The sequence below is a fragment of the Falco rusticolus genome, chromosome 15 (genome assembly GCF_015220075.1).
Source record: "Falco rusticolus isolate bFalRus1 chromosome 15, bFalRus1.pri, whole genome shotgun sequence".
Taxonomy (NCBI): domain Eukaryota; kingdom Metazoa; phylum Chordata; class Aves; order Falconiformes; family Falconidae; genus Falco; species Falco rusticolus.
The window spans coordinates 18,799,690-18,815,529 of NC_051201.1; the positions used below are offsets into that span (position 1 = coordinate 18,799,690).

The window sequence follows — 15,840 nt, forward strand, 5'->3', positions numbered from 1 at the left end:
GGCTCCCGCCGCACCTTTACCCCCGGCGGACACCGCCTCTGCCGTAGCTCGGGCGGGACCCCCCAGCGCCCTTTGGCACCCCCTCCCCCCGGGCCGCCCTCCGCAGACAACAGGTCCCGCAGTGGAACGACTCGCTCAAAATAAATAGGTTTTAATTATTCATCTAGCTATAATTCTTTTTTTTTTTAATTTATTTTTTTAAATTGTCGCTCTACCTTTCCCCAGCTGATCTTCCGATCTCTGAAAAAGCTATTTTGCAAAGCAGCTTAGGAGCTTCGCTCGTTCAAAAGCCGTATTCCTTATAATCGCGGCTATTTTGAATAGGTCTATCAGCAATCTCAATACGGTTTTCGTTTGATGTATAAATTCCTAAGGGAATTCACCGTTTCCTTTAGGTTGCAGCCTGTCGCCTATTTTAAACCATAACTATTACTGTAGCCCCATCGATTTCATACAACAATTTTATTCTTCACCCTTTTCCCCTGACCCAGGAGATATACTGTACAGCCTGCCTTTAGCACAAGCATGATTTTCCCAGTTTCTTTTTTGTAACAGAGCAGGGGGGAGGGGGCAGCGTCCACCTTTTTTGCCTCTGGCACGTTAATTTGTTGTTTAAAAAAAATATTTTTTGAGGAAATCTTAAAATAAAAATAACGTCTGCTGCCAATTAAAGCTGCCGTAGGTTACTCGGGAGCAGGCTCCGGAGCGCCCGGGAGCAACGCTTCACGCTGGGAGCGGAGCCCCGCCGGGGCACCGGCTAGGGCCGCGGGCCGCCCCGCCGAGCTCCGGGGGCCGGGGAACTTCGCTGCCGCTTCGAAGCGGTTTGGGGGCAGGCGAGGGGTCCCTGGGGGCTGGGGTCCCACCAGCTCGCCTGGGAGCAGGTGCTTGCCCACGGGCGCAGGTGGGAACGGCCCTGCCTCCGCGGGGAGCCGCTCCGCACCCGCGGGAAACAGCTCGCCCCTTCCCCAGCCCCCCCCGGGGCCAGGAGTCCGGGGCTGCCGGCCCCCCGACGGCGCGGGTTGAGCGGCGCAGGTGGCAGCGGGGTGCAGCACACGGGCCGCCCCCTCCCGCAGGTGACAGTCCCACAACCCCCCACCCCAGACCCCCCCACGGCGGCCCGGCAGCGGGCTGGCCCGGTGCGCCCACGCGTGTGCCGCAGCCCCGGTCTGCGGATCGAGCCGGTGGCAAGCCGGGACGCTGGAGGGGGCGTACGGAGGCTCCCGGTGGAGAGCTGCAGCCCGTCGGGCCGGGGAGACGGGGCGGGAGGAACCCCCGGGCGCGGCCAAGTGCCCTTTCCCCGAGGAGGCAAGAGGCTTCCCCAGGGAAACCCCGCCAAGGGCGCCGGGGCCCGACGTGCCCGTCCCGGCGGACCCATCGCCTGGCCGGTGCGCCCAGGAGGACGAGAGCCCGTGGCTGCTCCCAGCGCTCCCATCCACGGTAAATTCCCCTCCATCCCGGAGGGAAGCAGGCAGAGCCGGGGGTGCGGCTGGCAGCCGGCACAGCCCCCGAGCTGCGGCGGGGGCGACGGGACCCCCCTGTACCTCCAACCCGCTTCCCAATGGCGGAGACGGAGGGCGGGAGAGGCGGGGAGCCTGGCGCAGCCCGCAGCCCTGCTGCTTCCTCTTTCACGCTTAAAAACAAAACAAATCCTAATTTAGACCCTCAACACCCCGGACCGTGTTTACATCCCTCCCGCTGCTCTCCCCGCGAGTGTTGCTTTTCCAATTGTCCCGATTAACCTACAGGGCTCCCGCGCTGCGCGGAGCCCTCCGCGGCGGCCCGGACGGCGCGGTCGCCTCTAATTGGCTTATTGGGCTTCGCCCCCCCCGCACCCCGGTAAGAGGATCTGAACAGCATCTTCCTTGTCGTGCCTAGAAACTACTTGAAAGAGCCTCCGCCAAGAGAACACGGGGAATCACACGGTCAGCAAGTTTAAAGGAGGCGACTGAAAAATATCACAGGGGTTTGCAGTAGGGAAAAGTACAGGAACTTCCACCCAAAGCGTAGATGAATTAAAACAACAACAACAACAACAACTAAAAAGAAAAAGGAAAACTCGACCCCACGGCCCGGCCCGGCCGGCGCACAGCGCCGGTGCTCAGCCGCGGGTATTCCGCAGCCGGCGGTGCGGTGCGCCCAGCTCCGCGGCCTCCGCCCGACGCAGCCGCCGTGTCCGGGGCTCGGAGCGGCACGGGACTGCCGGGGAGCCCGCCCCCCCGCTCCCCTCTTTCTGTGACCTGCCTAGATTATTAGTAAGGACATCTGTGGCTGGCAAGGGAACAAGTGTTACCAAAACCAGAACCGGCTGTTTTTCCAAATGAGCAATATGTTAATTCCTCATCCCCCCCTCTGGTTTCTTTAAAACCTGGCACAAATACATCAATAGCAGAGAATAAGGAGCCTTTGCAGAGAACAAGTGGCAGTTTTGAATTTACCTTTTGTGTGCCCCTCAGATGCAATCTTGAGGCATTTTTTCCCCGCTCTCCCACAGAAAAAGAGTGTTAATCTGCCCTATCTTGGGACCCGAAAGGATTGGAGTGAAGTAGATATTCACTGGAATCACATAGGGGAATAAGGGTCTTGCTTTATTGAATCATCAAATCCCAGGAATGAAGCTCTTAATTAATTATGGGTGCTAAAAATTCAGGCCAGCTGTTTCTTTTTACTTGGCTCTGACAGAGAAAGACAAAGTCTACATCGAGATCTTCTAAGGCGCATTCAGCATAAATCAGCGCCCTCGGCGGCGCTCCCGGCCGCGGCGCGGCCCGGCGGTGACAGATGGCGCATTGTCCCCACATTCCTCCACCGCGCCTCCGCGGGCGCGGAACCGGCCGCTCGGCCTAGGGACCTTTCTCTGCCGGGGAAAGGGCTCGCCCGGGGCCGGCCTGGCCGAGGTGCCGGCCCTGCCCGACGGGGCGGCCTCGGGAGAGAGCTCCTGCTCGGGCGCTGCGCTCTTCGTGCCCGATAGCGCTCCGGCCCCTGCCCCGCCGCCAGCCTGCGGCTGCAGCCCCCGCGCCTCACGTCCTCTCGCTGTCCCTAACGCTGACCCGAGGGGACGCGGGTCCCCCCGACACGGGCGCTGCCACTTCTCCCCCCCGAAGGCAGAAGCGTTTCCTTGCGGGGCCGCGGAGGCGTGGGGTCACCCGGCAGCGCTGCCTCCCGCAGGGGTGTCGCAAGGTCCCCTTGCATCCCGCCACGCGGCCCCTCGCTGGGGGGGCGGCTGCGTTCGTTCCACCCCCGTTGCTCAAGAGGCGCACCCCGCGCTCTGCTGACGGCTGATGTGCAGGCGCAGGGGCGCCGGCTGCCCGAGCCCCTCCGGCCTCCCCCTGCCCCTTGGCTGCCAGGGACATCTCTAGGGGCTCAGCCCGGCGGGGCCAAACGGGAGCGGGGGCGCCCAGCAACTCGCCGAGGTCCTGCCCCGCCGAGGCTCCGCCAGCCTCCTCCGCCAGAAATCTCTTCACCTCCAACTAGCAGAAAATAAATGTCCTCCGCACGGCGTTACTCATCTGTTATAATTAGAGCATGTGCGAACTAGCAGCGCGCCGGGAGCCCGGCTCGGGTTGATGCAGGCACTTGTGCAATAACCGCCCCTCCTGCCGCGGCGGTGCTGCGCGTCCAGCCCGGCCCGGGGCCGCATCCTGCCCGCGGCCGGGGCAGCGGGCCCTGCGCCCGCGGCCGGGAAGGAACGGGACTGGACGGGACGGGGGGCTTGGTCCAGACACCTCTTTTCCAGCGAAATTGGCTTTTATTTGCTTAAAGCAAACCACAGACCTCTCCACGCTCATGCCTGATGGATGCAAATATAAATGTGCACTTATTTAATTGGATCAGGTCCCAAGATAAAAGAGATAAACGGCTCCCAGTTTGCCAAGTTATTTTCAGAGGCATGCAGCGATGTGTGGAAGGAAAGTTAATGAAGAGGAGAAGAGACACAGTGTACTTAAAATACCTCGGGTCTAGACTCGGGGAGGGGGAAACCTCGGACTCCGGAGCGGCGGGTGGCGCTGGGCTCCGGGCGGGCTCCCGGCTCGGCACGGCTCGGCCCGGCCGTAGGTAGCCGCTAACCCGGGCCGCGGCGGGGCAGGGGGATGCTGCCCCGTACCAGGCGGTTGATGCTCTTCCCCCTTCGCCCCACCGATCTGTTCTCTGTCGCCGCCGTCTCTCCTTGTTCCTCCCCGTGTTCTACATCCGTCTGCACGAGACATTAACAGACGGTTATTGATACAAACATAGTTTTTGTTGCTAAAGGCCTTCCAAAACAAATTCTCCGGCTGAATGCCAATGTATGCATGTTGGCTGGTGACAGCTGATTAGTGAAATGATTTACGGCCAAGTTAAAAAAAATGATACTGTCAAAGGCAGCAATTTGAAAAAAAAAGATAAGACAGCACAGCCTCAAGGCTTCCCACTGTAAAGCCACCCAACAAATCTAAACCTACAGTACTAATACCTGAAACACTCAAGGAATCAATTGGTCGCAGATTAAATACAGGCTCTATTCTGACTCGCCCCGGTAATCTGCAGCCCTCCGCAGGAGCAGCCCCCTGGTTTACACCTCCAGCCTCACCTGTGGCAGGGCCCGCTCCTACCCCAGCCACCCCGCCGGCCTCCCGGCAGCCCTGCAATCGGAGACTTAGGCCTCCTTTTTGTTTCAAGACTTTTTCTCTCATTAATTGATTAAAAAAATCCCCCTTCCCTTATTTCGCTGTAGCTCTTCTTCATAAAGAAAGCTTTTGCGCTGCAATAAAGTAAGAGACTTTGATCCCAGATCATCCTCTTAGGCCTTCCAGCTGAAATCAGTGGAGAAACTATGTGGAGTTATTGTTCGCACTTGCTGCACTTCTGATTCAGAAAGGGCTGATTTATTAGCTTGTCAAGGGAAGCATTGTTCAGGAAGGCAATCAAAAAGCACTTACCTAGCTAAACTAAAATTACTGCCTTTTCAGTGGCTAATTTGTATAACTCCCATGGAGGAACTTGGGAAGTGTTTGATGAGGCATAAAATGATGATTAATGAATTTATTGGCCTGCTGCTCATCAAATAGGAGTAGTATATCTTTCCTCTATTGGGCGTTGGGTCTAATGCTACATGGCTGTGTAAAGCAAGTCCAATATGATCTCCTTTTTAGCCCCCTTTTAACCCCCATGACCTGAAGAATATCGCCGTGTAACAGAGGCAACATCAGGGGACTGCAGAGACAAAGAGCCTGTTTGATAAAACGGTAAATGAGAAACGCGAGGAAAGTTGCTGCAGGGACAGATCTGCTCAGTTTTCGGCTTTCAATCACTTTGACTACTGAAGTGGGAAGAATGTAGAAACTAGATAAGGTGTGAGAAGCTAAAAGAAAATGACAAACCAATTTTAACTTTCATAAAGGATCCAGCCAAACAACTTCATTGCTACTTGAAAGAATGAGCGAGTGCGGGGAGTGCCGGGATTGCCGGAGCGATGGGGCACGCCGCAGCCCCTTGCCACCCAGCCGTGCAGGGAGAGATGGGCAACATGCCCCCCAGCTGGCCGTATCCATGCCCGGGGCCAGCCTGTAACCCAGTCGGTGCTCTGATCGGATTTCATGCAACCATTTTGAGCCCATAAATTTTATGTTCTTTTTTCTCCACTGAAACAGCTTGGGGCTTTCTCCTCCGATCAGTGTTCAATGCTTGAATCGCTATTTTGAGGCCCAGGGCTTCTAAGAGAAATGACATACTTTCCCCCTTTTAAAAGCCCATACTAAATAACTCGCGATTCAGTGCCCACCTGCACACACATGTGACCGACAAGGTATCTTACGCTCTACACATTGCTGCTTTGAACAGGTTAAGACCCCCAGAAGATCAGAAACATTGTTGACATTCTCAAAAACTTGTTAAAATAAATTTGCCTGAGATTTGGAGCCCAAGATCTTCCCAGGATTGAATCAATTTAGGTCTTAGCTTCCACGCACTGTTCCCTGTGTCTGCAGCTCTAAAGTGTGCTGAGGGATCCGCAGCTCTCACATCTCCCGGCGAAGGTGCACATGCCTCAGCTGGAGCCCACTGCCAAAAAGGCAGCTTCTCCCGTTACCTTTTGGGGCTTCACAGAAGTACCCTCAGGCCTGCGTGTCAGCAGCCCACTGTGCTGAAGACTGAGAAGGTGCAACAAGAACGTTTTGCAGAACTACCAATGTAGCGATCAACACTCGCTGAAACGATGTGATATTTCAGGCTCCAATAAAGCTCAGAGGAGCAGGCAATGGTAGCGCGGAGGTGCCTGGCAATCGCAGCAGCCTGTCTTCCCTCCCTGCACCTTCCCTTTGTGCCTCTGCCTGCTAAGCCCACTCTGCACTCCTTCAGAGGGGAGTCAAGAATTAAATGCAGGCTCCAGGCGAAGCATTCTCTTCTGTATTTTTTTTCCCCTGCCTCTTTTCATTACATTTCTGTCTTGTGTATTCTTTTCTTTCCATGACCCGTTCTGCTCTGGGCTGCATTAGAAGATACCTGTGTCTGGAGAGCTGCATGGGAACTGTCTGAGACTGGCCAGAACCTAACATTGACCCCATCAGACCAACGGGCCACTGCACCTATTTCATGGTCTAGATCTCAGCCCTGGAAGGCAGGAGAAGAGCTCTCATCAATTTTAAGGGACTCTGACTCATATTCTCTGTGAAGGGCAAGTGTGACTGTCCCACGCTAGGTAATAACTGTAATTTTGAACATTCTTGTTTGCAAAATACAAGATACATAACATACTAAGAATGGTTCATTTTCCAGATCTGTTTAGAAACGGTTTCTGGAATGGCAGAAGGAATAAACTCTTGACCAGTCTTTCACTTCCCACAGTGGTGGCTGTGGGAACAAATCAAACCAAAACTTGCCTGAGACTACACACTGGCTCCCTTGACAAAAGGAAAAAGGTACCCACCTGATGTTTACAAGATCAGAAAACATTTATTTTAATACTCCCAAATTGGTATTTGTCTAAGACACTTTTAGCTGAAATTGTCCTCTCTGGAAAATAATGTTTATAAACATCCTTGAACAAATAGCACTCTCCCGACACAAGCCTACCATCAATGTACCGCTCAACAAGTTTTATCTGCAAGTCCTTGACCTGTGACTGCTTTTACAAAGGCTCTCTGTTCATTAGCAATTTCAGGTCACTTTAAGTGCTTGTGTCATGAACACATAGCACAGCTGTGAAATATATGTATTAAATACCAGCTGCATTAATATAGGGGCTTATTTTCCTCCACTTGGCTCCCAAAAGCAACATGATCTTACACGTTGATGAAAAAAGACGTCGTTATATTTGCATAATTACAGCAATACTGTAGGTCTTTAGTGCAACAGACCTAAGAGGCTGATTTATGATTAAATATGTATGGCTAAAAGTTACCATGCTGGGTAGTGTGCATAGCATTAGACAATGACAGTTTTGGGGCATAATTGCTTTAATGTGGGCAATTAAGACTAAGTGCATGTGATTTTAGTGTCTGCCCTACATTCCTCTGAATGATTACAATGATCAATACACATGATTTGTAAGTCGCTTCCTATTGATCGAATGGTAAAATGTTTGACCTTCCTCTGAGGAAGTAATTTGCTAAATTATGACACCACGTAAAGTCTTTCTTGGTTCAGAGGTGAGGGGTAATGGTGCTCAGAATTAGAAAAAAATAAAATAATTTTTCCTCCTTTTCCTGAAAGTAAGTCTCTGTATGTCCCTGCCAATGTGCTGACTTCACCTGTGAGGGGAGGAGTCTGGCACACTCATCTTTGAAATTAACAGTGAGAAGAAACAGCGTGGCAAACAAGTCCATCTCTACAAGAAACCTTCTTCATGAACTTTATCCGTTTATACCTCTGTGACAAATCATCAGGAAGCTCTAAACCACAAGATCTCTGTTGTTTGAGAGTGGCTGGAGAAAAACGTGCGGCAGCAAAGTTGGGGAAGCGGAGGACGCTGTGAGCACTGCGAGCAGCTGGGACACGTGGCAGGGCTCCCCGGGCTGCCTGCCAGCCTTAATTTTGCTGTGCACGCACAGCACCGAATAGCCCTCGCTGTATCACATTAGCAGGTATGAAAAGAAAACCAACAAAGTGCTCGTGAAAACACGTTAGCCGCTGAACAGTAACTTAGTTATGGCTGAGGCACCTCCTCCATGCTACAGCTGACAGTCTGAATGTATGCCGGAGCAAATTAGATCAAAATTAATAGAGACCAATGCACTGAAATGTGCCTTGCTCCGGGGGCTGTTCTGTGCTGCCCTGGGGAGCGGTGATTCTCCCTGGCACCAGCAAACCACACGGATAGGGCAGAGCTACCATGCTGAAAACTGGTGTTACCTAAGGGATTCTGGTATCCCAGAAAAGGTTGGGAAGACCTATACAGATCCCCTTCCCCCTTTAGGGAACGCACTTCTCCAGCATGTCTTCACACAGCAGCAGTGCTTCCTGGCATGCCCTCCACTGAGTATACGTGTGTTTGCCCGAATTTAGTGTTATAGACGGCATAGGTCAATACCAGAAATTTCCATAGTTCTTACCTTTTCTTTTTGAATTTTCTGGGCTTTAAGCTTGTAGCACCTCACTCCAGTAGCAGTGCCACCAGGCACGCCCCTCCTCAGCCCAGCTAGACCGAGTGAAAAGGTCTAAAGTAGCCAGCTGGAGTCCCAGGGTCACTTGCAAAAGCCCACTTTTGATTAGTTTTGTACACCAGGCCAATTACACCACCCAGGCAAAATCAACCGTTCAACTGCCCAGCTGACAATTGCCCCAAATCTGCCTTCAAGCCTGCAAACTATTCAGCTTTCATCTTTTCAAACGGAACCACAATGTATGTACGAACATTCCACATTTCATCCTTTCACACCGAACTGCTCTCTGACTGCATCTCAGAGACAAGCCTTCACAAAGCAAGCCACTGTTCCCACAGTAACACTCCAACATCAACAAATGCCTGCATGAAGGCTTCCACAATAATACTCCAACATCAGCCAGGCTCTGCAACAAAAATCTCATGTTATCTGAAAGAGTCCGCCCTGCAGTAAAGCCGATGAATATACACTGTCCTCCCAAAGCCAAACACAGCAACAACTGGTGCAAAGTTAAAATCCCATGTGCGGTGCGATATTGTAGGTGTGAACTAAAGCAAAGATGGGTTTGGGAGTTGCAAAGTGCACACCCTATGTTTTAATATGGCATTTTATTGAGGAATGTGCGCTTTCCCTGGGAGAACTATGCAAGCAGAAGCTGTTTAAGGATGAGATAGGAACCGTTTCTCAGGTCTCTGAGACCCAGAGTAATAAGCAGTACCTGTGCTGTGGTGCAGGATTTTCCTGTCCATATCCTTCCCTGTCCATTTCCTTCCCTGTCCATTTCCTTCCCTGCTTGACCAGGTGCTGTGGGAAAGAGAGAGGGTTATTTAGGACAGGATTAGCAACCTCAGTGTCCCTGTCCCATAGGTAACCCAAGCCTGCAGACACGCTGCAAGGCCACTCTCCCCCACTTTGTTGGGACGCGTTACCTCAGCGCTTTCTGCCCCCAAACACACCGTTGGCTCATCCAATGCGCCTCAAGGTTCCTACCCCGCTGTCCCCTCCCTGAGGTACCTCAGTGTCTCCTTTTGAACCGCTCCCTGCCCCACCCCCCTGCCCCATGCGGTACCTCAGTGCTTCCCATCCAGAGCCAGCACCATCCCCCCAGCCTCCGCTTCACTCCCCTGCCCTGGCGTCACCCTCGGCCCCACCACCATCATCCGAGCCCAGCCCAAGGGTCAGCCCAGGGCTCCCGTCCCTCAAAGCCACGCTCATGTTTCCTGCCTCGTCCCAGCCCTGCCGTGGCCTGGCCCATGGCATCTGGACACACCAGGGGCTGCGGAGGCACCGCTCCTGCCCGGGGTGCTCTGTCCTGGCTCCCCCAGCTGAAAGCAGCCAGCTGGACCTGGAGTCTTGAGGTCTTTTGTGGAAGCAAACTTCTGACTAGCTTCTCACAGCAACCCAACTGCACAGGCAAAGCCAGCTTTATCCTCACACTGCAGCTGATGGCTACCTACAAACTGTCCAAACCCTGCTACAAACTGCCCAGACTTCACCCACTCACACTGAGCTGCTGTCTTACCCTCCGTACGACATCTCGCAGACAAGCCTTCACAAAGTAAGCCCCTCTTGCTGCACTAGTACATCAACAAACGCCTGCACGTCGGCTCCCGTGCTCTCCCCGAGGGTCCGCTCTGCTCTACCCACTGGCAAGGACCTCACCACGGCAAAACACTCCAGCGACTGGTGCAGAGTTGAGATTGCCTGCGCGGATCAGGCTCTTCTCTCTCACCTTACGCAACGCAGGCATCCCCAGCCTCCCCATGGTGCTCGGCCTGTGCTTTCGTCCCCCCAGCTTCTGCTCGTAGTGCCCCGCAGCCTGGCCCCAGGTGAGCGAAGCGCTTGGAACGCATGTGATGCTCGTGTATGGCGCGCCCACCTCCACGCTGTACCAAGGCAGTACCATGGACCAGAAGGGCAGAGATGGTGAAATAACGACAATATGGAAGACAAAAGATGAAACGTACCACCGATCACGTAGCTAGCGAGAAACATCGTATTTACTGGTTGCTGTGCCAAGTGCACATACCATTCCACAATGTCCCACTCTTAAATCCTTTTTGTAAGGAGAAGAAAGCATCAAAGAATTCATAAATTCCCCACACCAGCAGTATTGAACAACGAATTAAAACTACAAAGCAGTTAGAATTCATGGTTAGAAAAAAGTTCAGTCAAACAAAGGGCAGACACTTGTTGAGAAACTGAAGGTAAATCTGCTTGCCAGACCTGAGAAGACAGACTCTCCTGGGGCTCACCAGCCACCCCTGAAGCATCCTTTGGGAGAACTTCTTTTTTCTAGGCAAAGATGATGCTGGGATACCAGTTACAGACTTTCTGAGATGAACAGGACTACTCTGGAAACTCAGCTCTGAAAGTCCTCACTTCCCCATCCCTAACCCTACCCCAGTCCTGTGCCTGAGCACCAGGGGTGAGGTGGCTGACTCACCATAATCAGCTTGTATCTGGATTTCAAACAGTATTTCTAGTTTTCATCCAGGGGCTTAATGATCATCACAGGGACTTAAGGTTCCCCAGATGTCTCATTCTTGGGAAACCTTACAGAACAGACACTACACAGCATATTATAGTCACTCTGAGTGGAAAAAAAAAGGAAGGAACAAAAAGGAAAAATAAAAAGGAAAGAAAAGAAAAAAGGGAAAAGGGGGGGAAAAGGGGGGGGAAAGGGGGGAAAAAGGGGGGAAAAGGGGGGAAAAGGGGGAAAAGGGGGAAAAGGGGCAAAAAGGGGGGAAAGGGGGGGAAAAGGGGGAAAAAGGGGGGAAAAGGGGGGAAAGGGGGGAAAAAGGAAAAAAAAAGATCCCACAGCCATGGATAAATAGTAAATAAACAATTCTACAGCAAAGTTCCCATTTTCTTGTTGATGGTGTCATTCCCTTGGCAGTAATCCATTCCCAGCAGGTTCTCATGCAAGTAGCACACAAGCATTTGGGTCCTGGATGTTTTTCTGGATGCCCTGAGCTGGGCTAGAGTGGCTGGTTATCACTGGATATCGCGTCAGGCCAAGTGGAGGGGAAACTGGCAGTGGCAGAAATAATCACTTGTTAACCACGAGCAGAAAGGTTTAGTCCCAGGCAGGGTACCTTGGTGCTGGGAAGCTGTTCATGCTCCATTGTGAACATTTCTCCAGCACAGTGTATTCAGATAGATGTGTTTTCATTAATTCTTCTTTGGCTGACCTTCTCTCACATCAGATGAGTGGATTTACTCTGCCTTTGAAGCGCGTGTTACCATTCTTATTCTAAGAATGTGCAGAGACTGAGAGTTCCAGCATCTCACGAGAGACATTGAGGAACCAGTACGAGAAGGTGAAAGCTGCTACCTGGAGCCCAAGATGTAGGAACTGTGTCAGCAAGCACCCCTACGTGTCTCCAGCCTACCAAGATACATCTATCAGAGGAGGAGGAGAAGGTGGAGAGGGATAGACATGCGCCTTAGACCAGCACAAACTGAAACTGAAGGAGGCCCCAGGGTGGTGCTGAAGCTGGGGCAGAACCTGGCACCCTGGGCATGAAACGCAGTGACCAAGGTGACTTTTTTTTTGGGGGGGGGACGACTCCTGCCACTGGCACGGGGCCAGCACAAGGCTGGTGGCCCCCAGCGCTGGCCAGGCCCTGGGCTGCAGGGGGAACCACAACCCACAAAGCAGCTTACACCACCACTGTGTAACCCATCCATTTGTGGATAACTGCACAAACCCTACCAACCTGCCGGCTGGCTGCTGGCACGTCCGCGGGCACCAGGAAAAGAAAGAGCCTGGTCTCTGATGGTTCACCGAGGGAGGCCTCGCTCTCTGCCACTGAATTCCTGCCAGTGGAGAAGCTGGGAAAACTCGGGAGAGCAGCAAGAATAATGGAACAGCAAGATATGTTCATGTTGCGGTATCATCCTGCATGGGGAGACAGAAGGAGAAAACAGACTAATTAGTCTCATTCTGCCTTTTCTTGTTGCTTCTGTATGGGTAAAAGTGAATAGCAGGGCCTCACCCAGCTTAGTAAGATAGTTTTCTCCAAATTTATTTATTTATTTATTTATTTATTTTTAAATGCACTGTGCTGTGGAAGTCCTGACCTTGAACTGGGAATCAAGCCATTGGATAGTCTTTCCTTAAACTCTCCAGCTGGTGAGGTCTGATGTCAAGCTTTTCAATTTAAAAGATAAGAGCTGCTGCCATAGTTTTCTTTGAATCTTCTTCCTAGAGAACACGTTCCCAGGTTTTGTTCAGCCAAAACCTTCCAGGTTCTGAATATGTTCCATTTTCATATGGGGCCACTACATGGGCTTTACCTGACCTGGAGGTAGCACCTCTAAGTTGGCATCTGGTAGGCGTTCAGACTCCTTAAAAGAGGCCTCTGTGGCATCTTAGACCCACCACGGGCTGTCCAAGCTATGCCCATGGGACACAGGATCTTTGAGAGACATGCACTGGGGCAGCACCTGGTAGCCAGGGAGGTACTGTAGGGCACCTCAAATAAAATAAAAAGGTGTGAGCGAGTGTATCAAACACTTTTATAGTCAATAGCAAGAAAAGGCACTTTACAACATGATTTACTTCCTCCTAAAATCAATGTCTAAAACTAATCAGAGGATTGACACACTGAAAGTGCTGATCTTGCTCTACTGGCTGTGAGGAAAGCCCAGGGGGACTACATCAGGTGACTGTGTTGTAGACTTCTAAAGCTAGGTGAGATGACTTCACCCAAAGCTACATACAGGTGGGCCTCTCCTTGCTAGTTACCTGCATGCATAATTATAAAATGAACTTCAGTGATCTGAGTCTAACAAAAAACACATTTATATACTGTAAAATAGATACAGCATAAGTTCTTTTTACTGATTCTAGAAATTGGGTTAATGAGCATTTAAAAATAATCGCTTGTGAAAATCTTTACAGTCCAAGTATCTCTACTACATAAATTTAAGTATCATTGTAGTACACAAAATTGGATAGTGGTTGCTATTATAAATGGACAAGATCTCAAAACTCTTACTTACATTAGAACTTTACTCATGAACACTTCCATTGGTTTTCCATTGAAATACTTACGGAATAAGATAAAACTCCATGACCCTTACTCAGGAATGCCCATAATCACATACTTAGCTTTAAATGGAGGGCCACTGAAGTTGATGAGACTTCAACACACAATTAACGTGCATTGTTGAGTCAGGACAGGTTCCTCCTGCAAGACGGTACATAGGAGAATCTGGGCCAAAAATGCAACTGTTTCCTTAAGGTTTGAAATAACATCAACTATTTGATGAATCAAATGACTACATTAAAACTAGCATTTGCTAACTATGTTACTAATTATGATAAGAACAAAAAAAAAAAAAACCAAAAAAGGAAAATATTGCAAGGTGTAAATATAGGAATGGGAAAAGAGAAACTGAATGCAAAACTAGTAGCAGGATTCATGGGATTTTGCAAGTTCAAAATGTAACTGACACATTTCTTTGTTGCTGTTAATTATGTTTTGCCTTCATATTAACTGCATCTCTTTGATGAATATTTTTAAAAATAAAATAATGGCTATCACTCAGGCTGCTTTGAAGTATTTCTGAGTTGAATGACTGGTAGCATTTATTGATTTCATAGTGTGACACTAGAAGTTTTGATATGGGATTTTAAAAAATGATATTTGAAGTTAAAAGAAGACATCTTGATTAAAGCCAGAACAAATTGTTTGGCTGAGATTCAACCTCTGGTTCACATGCCTTTCCAAGCTTGTAGATTCACTTGCTTGCTAGGAAAAGCCCATATGCTTTCAATAGATGAGTTAAAAATTCATGCCATGGAAGAGCAGGAAACTGCTTCAAAGTTGGGAACCAACAGAACAGCTTAAACCATAAGGGAAAAATATATTCATAGACATTAGATAGAAGAATGAGGTAGAAAGGTCTTGTGTTTAAGGGGTTCAACTCTGAGCCACAGACAGCGTGACCTTGAAACAAATCCCATAGTCTTCTGTGCATCCGTTGCCCATATGCAAACTACTGATAATATCATTCTCATCTTCTGCTTTGCAGGAAGCTGTGAAGATGAATAGCAGCTATATGATGCTGTAAGTCATATGGCTGGCTAGAGAGATGATCTGTTGGGTTATCAGTTTAAATCTCAAAGAGACTGCAATGAATGCTACCGATCTGGTGGGTGCAATCACTCAATGCCAACCATCTTCTGGGTAATTCTAGTTCAAAAGGTACCTCAGAGACCCCATCGCACAGGGAACCAAGTCTCTGTGCTGGCTGCTTCTGGTCCTTGCTTAACATACGCATGGCTTCTCAAGGTGAGGGGTGAACATCTAGAAAAGGACTGGCTCATACCTGAGGGCTGCTCAGTACTTCAGGATCCAGAAAAGCCCTACAGCTGTCATCTCCTCTCCAGTCCAGCAAACCAGGACAGTGTCCTGTGCAGCTCAAAGGAACAGGAGTGGAAGTAGGAGTCCCTCAGAATGAGCCAACACCACTAAATCTTCACAGAGATCGTCTGCTCCAAAGCCACTTGAGTCTCATTCTTCAAATAGGTGACCCAAAGCACCTGCTCACAGGGCAGCGCCTGCATCTTGGGAGAAGAGCATCACTTCTTTTCTTGACTTTCCTCCATTTGTGGTGTCACTGGGGATGAGACTGACTTTTAAAGGAAACATTCACTAGTGCCATTTGGGAGGGTCATGAAGAAAAAATGCCTTGTCAGTTTTGCAATGGAAAATGTAGTAACTCACCAGCAGGCTATTGACTGAGTTGTTAAACTCTGGGGGGAAAAAAAAAACCTGTTAGGTGAGCTGGTTAATATCAAGGCTCACCACTCACTTCTGCATACTACAGACCATGTCAAAAGCTTTCCAGTAATCAGTAGAGCTTAAGAAAAGTCTCTGATTAACTTTTCTTTCATCTTTCTCTTTTCCATCTGGTGTTAAAGATCAAACCTTCAGTTCCTCTACTCTTTTAAGCCTTGCCTGTTTGACAGCAAACTTCTCATCCATCTTAAATCTAGTGTGGGCTAGAATGTCTTTCAGCAGTGGCTAGAGGGTAGATATATTATCAGATACTAACCATATTGCTCCTGCTCTTTTTACTTTAGCTCTGTATTTGTTATTATAGGATATATCCGGGTTTTCTGAGTGTTCAGCTTCTATCCCTCTACTGCAGGATAGTGCTGTGCTGCTAATGCTTTGCAAATCACTGCATCATCCCGTTCCAGTTTTGGAATGTCCTATCTGTGCTTTGCATAGCTTCTTCCAACTTC

At 50.2% G+C, this 15,840-nt stretch overlaps 1 long non-coding RNA gene across 7 annotated transcripts in view; it reads right to left on the reverse strand.

Annotated features, from left to right (window-relative positions):
• Positions 1-15,840, reverse strand: part of LOC119157794 — a 786,943-nt gene that overhangs the window by 24,488 nt on the left and 746,615 nt on the right. For 6 of the 7 annotated variants that reach the window (XR_005107674.1, XR_005107672.1, XR_005107670.1 and 3 more), the window contains 2 exons: positions 12,299-12,480; positions 9,295-9,380 (listed from right to left, as the gene is read on the reverse strand). This is a non-coding gene — a long non-coding RNA (uncharacterized LOC119157794). The remainder of the gene's footprint in view (positions 1-9,294; positions 9,381-12,298; positions 12,481-15,840) is intronic. The other variant, XR_005107669.1, reaches the window with a different exon arrangement.